This window comes from Octodon degus, unplaced genomic scaffold, assembly GCF_000260255.1.
Source record: "Octodon degus isolate 3935 unplaced genomic scaffold, OctDeg1.0 scaffold00055, whole genome shotgun sequence".
Classification (NCBI taxonomy): domain Eukaryota; kingdom Metazoa; phylum Chordata; class Mammalia; order Rodentia; family Octodontidae; genus Octodon; species Octodon degus.
In genome coordinates, this window is record NW_004524631.1 from 5,657,645 (window position 1) to 5,663,632 (window position 5,988).

Here is a 5,988-nt window from a genome sequence, read left to right on the forward strand (position 1 = left end):
ATGAATCATTTACTAGTAATATAACAAGCAGCTTCCTATTGTCTGTGAGGATGTGTTCCGAACTCCCTGGAAATGCCTGAAACCACCAAAGTGCTGAAACCCCATATATACTAGTTTCCTTCCCAGAAGTAGACCTGCATGATAAATTTTAATTTGTAAGTTAGGTGTAATAAGAGATTAACAAAAGCTAATAAAGAACAATTATAATGAGGCAGTATAATAAAACTTAAAAGAAGCTCCTCTATGTAAATCTCTCAAGATACTGTATTGTATTCACCTCTTCTCTTATGATAACATAAGAATATATAATGTCATCAAGAGACGAAGTGAGGTGAACAACATAGCCCTTGTGATACAGTAGTGGGCTATTGCCTGAGGGTCACTTGAACACAAGCCCTCCGATGTGCTCAGGACAGTAGATCTGATAACCAAGAAGGCTGCCAAATAACTAATGTGACGGTGGCACGCAGCATGGATATGCTGAAGCAGGGAGGCTGAGGGTTCGTCACACCATTTAGAATGGCTGCAATGTAAAGCTTCACAATTGCTTATCTCTGAAATTTTCCCTTTAATAATTTTGTACTGCAATCAACCCTGTAGTAACTGAAACCATGGAAAGCAAGAGCACACATGGGAGTTGGGCTGTTGTAAATTGAGTTAACGAGTTGTCCACCAAAAGTTTCTGTCTTTTTACTTTGGCAAGTCTATTTTCTTCTTAGTTGTCAGGGAGTAGGATGTTTGTTCCTAGGACTTGGTCACTTTTCATAAGGGACCAGTACACAACCACTGGGATTGGCCTATAGCTAAATTAGGAAGGTAACTAATTCTCTAGAATAAGCTTGATTTCAAATGTGCTATCCTGAGGTCTGGCTATGGCTCAGGCTGCTGGTCATAATCTTAACTGATTCCCACATACATGTGTATGAAGGTTTTGTGATTCTTGAAGTGGCAGCACTGTATTTTTTTGGGATGAAACTGTTGTAGGATGCACAATACAGTTAGCATCCCTCACTCTTTTTCATTAAATTCCTTTTTATTCCTCCAAATTCCTGGTTTAATAAGGACTTTTTTATTTTGAGAAAAAAGATCCCAAACATCAGGCATTCACAAAAAATAACCCACAGTATCAACTTTAGAAAACAAACAACGATTGCACTAATTTTTCTAGGATGCATTTGACATGCTCTCATTCACAAAAATACAGTTACATTTGTGTTTAACAGCCCCACAAAGTACTTGATGTGAGGTGATACACGTAACTCTTAAGTCAAACAAAGCTGCTTTCAGATGCTGCACTAAATGAGATTGCTTTTGCAGTTAGGGAAGCAACTACTGAAATCATGTATAAATGGAAATAACTATACTGCCTGCATAATGAGAGATTACTGTGGAGACAGCTGATAAAAACCATACAACCTTTTTATTGTTAAGTCATAAAGAGGTATCAAAATTAAAAAGCAAAAATTACAGGAGAAGACTTAACAAAACTACTAGGAGCATCAAAGGAAGTGAAAATGGTACTAGGCGCAGGGCAATTATGAACATGGTAGGACACTGGGAGAACAGTGAGCATGTGCTGAAGATACCAGGGGAGAGGATCTGGTGAAATTTGGATCTTAGACAAGCACCTAGATAAAGAAATAATGGGACAAGACTTCTAAACCCAACTATGTGCTTAAGAGTCATCATCGCCATTGGCGCTGTCTCTGTCATCATCTCCTTCCTCAGCCTCTTTTTCATCATCCTTGATCAACTCCAGCATTTTCACCTGGTCCTCCTCCCAATCTTCATTTTCATCATCATCCAGTAGATCCTCCTCCTCCATAGAGTCATCCACAGCACCCTCAGATTCTGTCTTCACATTAGTCTCCTTTTTCTTCTGGGAGTTGGTGGTCTGCTCCTCTTCAGTCTTATCATTCTTCATCTCCACTGCTTGTTTGCTCTGTTCCTTTTCAGTTTTCTCTAGGCTTTCCAGTAAAGAATCCACTTTTTGTTTTATCTGGGTCAACTCCTTCTTACTGGCCTGAAGGTCATCACCTTTCAACTTTCCAGACTTGGATGAAGATCTCTGCTGGCCACTCTTAGAATTGAAGCCACTTTTGCCTCTTCGGGAGGTGTTTCCTGATTCATGCTGGCATTTTGAGGGCACTACAGCCTGAGCAATAGGAGAAGGAGAAGGAACACTTCCTGGGTAACTATACATCCTATCATAATAATCACATTGAAAGTCATAGTCCAAGTCAAAAGAGGAGCCTTACATCTCCACTGCAGATCGTTTTTCACCTGCTTTTCCTCTGTTCACTTTTGGCTCTGCAGCCAGATTAATATCTAAAACCTGGCCAGCAATCATTCTGCCATCCTCTGTAGCTACAGAAGCCCAACATTTCTCTCATTAACATACTGGACAAAGGCAAAGCCCTTATGAATGGAGTAACCCACAATTTTGCCATACTTTGAGAAGATGACCCCCACATGAGATTTCTTCATCCCCAAGAGTGTTCAGATTCTCAATGGACACATGGGAACTCATGGAGCAAGGATCTGTCTTGTTGGTAACATTGCTAGCCATTGTGTCTGAAAATAAAGTTGCTGACAGTGACAAAAACTGTAGCTCAAGATCAAAAAAATCTCACAGGAGAGAGATGAGAGAAGAGATTTGGTTCCAAATCTCCGGCTCCCAGGTTCTACGTGGAGTTGACTGCTGCTCAAGGTCAGCTATGTGGCATCGACAGTTTAGTCTCCGTCTCGTTACAAAATCTCATTAAATTCCAACAGTAGAGTCTAGTTAATTGACCAGGAAGAATATCTGAATTTGTTTTCAGATGTCCCCTGCAGAAGATAGTGCTACTACTTCTTAAAACTTCTGAGAAGGGGCTGGGGAAATGGCTCAGTGGAATAAGTACTTGCCTGACAAATGCAAGGGCCTGAGTTCAATCCCCAGTTCTGCAAAAAAAAAAAAAAAAGAAAAGCTTCTGAGAGATTGTATCTTTAGTATTTCCCATAAACCCCAATGAGTAACAGTTTTTGAACACTCCTGCAGGTAGAACACTGTGTTGGGCTCTGAGTTGAAAATGGATGCTTGATGAGTGGTGTTTCATGAGGGTGAGTTGCCAGTGCTATCACTGGAAGAACTAAGAAGAAGGTGTGAAGTAATTATTTCTTAGACATGCAACATCCTCTTTGTGTATTGTCATAGTGGCATGGAGCCCTATAATAGCAAGCCAAGCCTTTAAGGGCACTGCCATTTCCCTCCTGTGGTATTTGGTCTGTAAGGACTATACTTGAGATTTTCCATTGCAACTACTGTGATAGCCTTTTTGCTAGCAAGAAGTAGGCATTTCCTCTACTTACTTCAAATGATAGATTTACTGTGAGGATATGCTTGGGAATAAATATGATTGGACTAACAGTCTCATGCCTGCACCCCCTGGAAATAGCTGCTAATCAGGCTCTGTGGGAAGAGATAGAGCAGGGTTTGTGAGCTCAGAGGTCAGCTAGGGACCAGTGTGGTTCTGGAGGCTGAGTTATCTAGATGTTCCTTAGCAGCTGAAGTTGTCAGGCCCAATTGAGATGTTCTTCAGTTATGGGGTCTGTCTCTGTCTGTCTCTCTCTCTCCTTTCCTACCTTCTTCCTTCCCTCCCTCCATTACCAATTTTGCTCTCATTCTTTTGATTTTATTCTTCTTTTCTGATTCCTTTAAAGCTTTTATTTAGTCATCTCTTCTATCAATTCATGACCTGGCTGCTTTCTGGCCTTTGCTGCTTGCCTTCTGTCTGCACATCTTCTCCTACTTCAAATTAAAGTTCCTTGAAAAAAATAATGAGATTGGACCAGATGGTCACCATCATTTTGCATGGGGCAACTCTATCATGTCAAATCTTGGGCTGTTTCCCAGCATAAACAGGGATGCTCAAAATGGGCACCAGGTATCTCTTAGGATCTGCTGCCTTTATCTGAAGTATGGCCTGTACCTCAAGCTGGTAGTCCAGCCTCCAAGTGCAATAACCAAAAGTGGTACACAATGCAGACATGCTTTGAAGTTTAGATAGAGGAAGTACACATGGGTGAAGAAGTTTGGAATGATAGAAAATTCCTGCTTATAGGACATAGAAACTCTGGTTTAATTCATTGCTCTATTTTTAATTTAAACTAGAAAAATCATCTTTTTAAATTTAAAGTCAGTAAGCATAATTAATTTGCAGAGGACTTAGGTGACCTCTAAGCAGCTGACCCCAGTGGTCCTAACTCCATCACTTGTGCATGGGGCTGCACAAGTATCAGATGAGGTTCCCATGAAATAATTTCTGTGTAACAGTTTTGTGTGTGCTAATGCTACAAATGTTTCTTGCTATGTGTATAACAAGAATAAAATTTTTCCATCAATGTGTTTAAAAGTCATTTAGTCCCTCTGCCCCTGATCCTCCCTTGCCCAAGTCTGTACCCCTGCTGTCAATTTTTCAAATAGCATCATGCCTCACATGCCTCCCAGAATCACCCTGGCACCATCTTCTGTACAAACTAGGGTTCATTAAGAAGATCTCCTGGGAACCCTACAGAGACTGGGAGGATTTCTATGTGGTGCTTTCACCTAGAGGCCACACTGGGTGCCAGATGACTATAGGAAGAACATAGTCTTCACTGGAAGGAATGGCCTGGTCTGAACCAGGAGGGCAACAACCCATCAGGACAGAAGGACACTGCTGTCTACTGACAGATGTTCCTCTGAAATGAAACAGAGAGGGTAAGAAAGAGTTACTGCCAAAGGGTCTCCAGCTACTGTTCTGCTGCAAAATCCAATCTCATATTTGTGATTTATAACCTTTTGGTAGGAAAGACTCAGAATTCAATGACTGAAGATGAGAAATGTGGACAGATTTGTGGAAAAGTTAATGTAGACTGCTAACTTTAAAAAGGCCTGCTTGCAAGCTTGACCCTCATTTGAGATCTGGACACTTGGACTAACAATCTCATGCCTGCACCCCCTGGAAGTAGCTGCTAATCAGGCTCTGTGTGAAGAGACAGAACAGGTTTGTGAGCTTAGAGGTCAGGTAGGGACCGGTGTGGTTCTGGAGGCCGAAAGACTCATACTATGCTCTGAGCTGAAAAGCTCACTGTGCCCGCAGTGTTATGCCAACAATATGGATTATGCTGAAAACCTGCTTTCCTTTGAGGAACCCAACTTTTGTATTCTAGAACAAAGGTGTCCACGTGATCAACATCCAGTAAAATCCCAGGCTCTAAGTCTCTAATGAGCTGTCTTAGAAGATTACATTTCACCCATATTGTCACAACTCATTGTCGTCTATGTACCTGGCTTCACCTATACATCATCTTTTAGTATATGTGCTGCCAAATCAAGCACACCATATATCATCTTTGCCTTTCACTTTTGCTGATTTTGCTTTATATCTTTTTGCTGGAATGAATCTTAGCCATGATGATTATTGTATATTGAGCAAGTAACCTGCAAGTGGTTCCCCCCTTCTGCCAAACAGTAAGAAAAGGGAAACAGTAAAAATGATGAGGTATTCAATGTCTATTAGCAGTGGGAAGCTATGCAGGAGCAGAAGAAGGGAGCAGTTATCAGACCTTAGCTACAGAAGAGGGAAACTTTCCAAATGCTGAGGCCAAGCATTAAACAGCTGATGACCAAGCACATCCCTGCCTCTTTCTTCCTCACCTCCAGTGATGGTGCCTTACATGTAATTTCGCATCTCACTAGAATGTGGAGCTTGAATAAAGCCAACCACTATGCCACGGAGCTGGAGAGAGAAGGTGAAGATGGATCTGAGAAGGAAAATGAAGAATTACTAGGATAAATCTGAAGGCAAATCATTTTTAGATGTTTCTGGACTCAGTTGATAAGTCAATTTATTCTTGCACAGTAATATTATAGGTAGCCAGATTAGATAGAAATATTGATAGGCAGTCAGACAGGGCAGGGCCCTTGAAGGAGACAACACAAAAGACAAGTTATCTTGCAACTGT

General features: G+C 41.2%; 1 pseudogene; it reads right to left on the bottom strand.

Moving 5' to 3' along the window:
• Positions 1–1,652: 1,652 nt before the first annotated feature.
• On the bottom strand, positions 1,653–2,569 carry LOC101583393 (annotated as a pseudogene).
• Between the last annotated feature and the right edge of the window lie 3,419 nt (positions 2,570–5,988).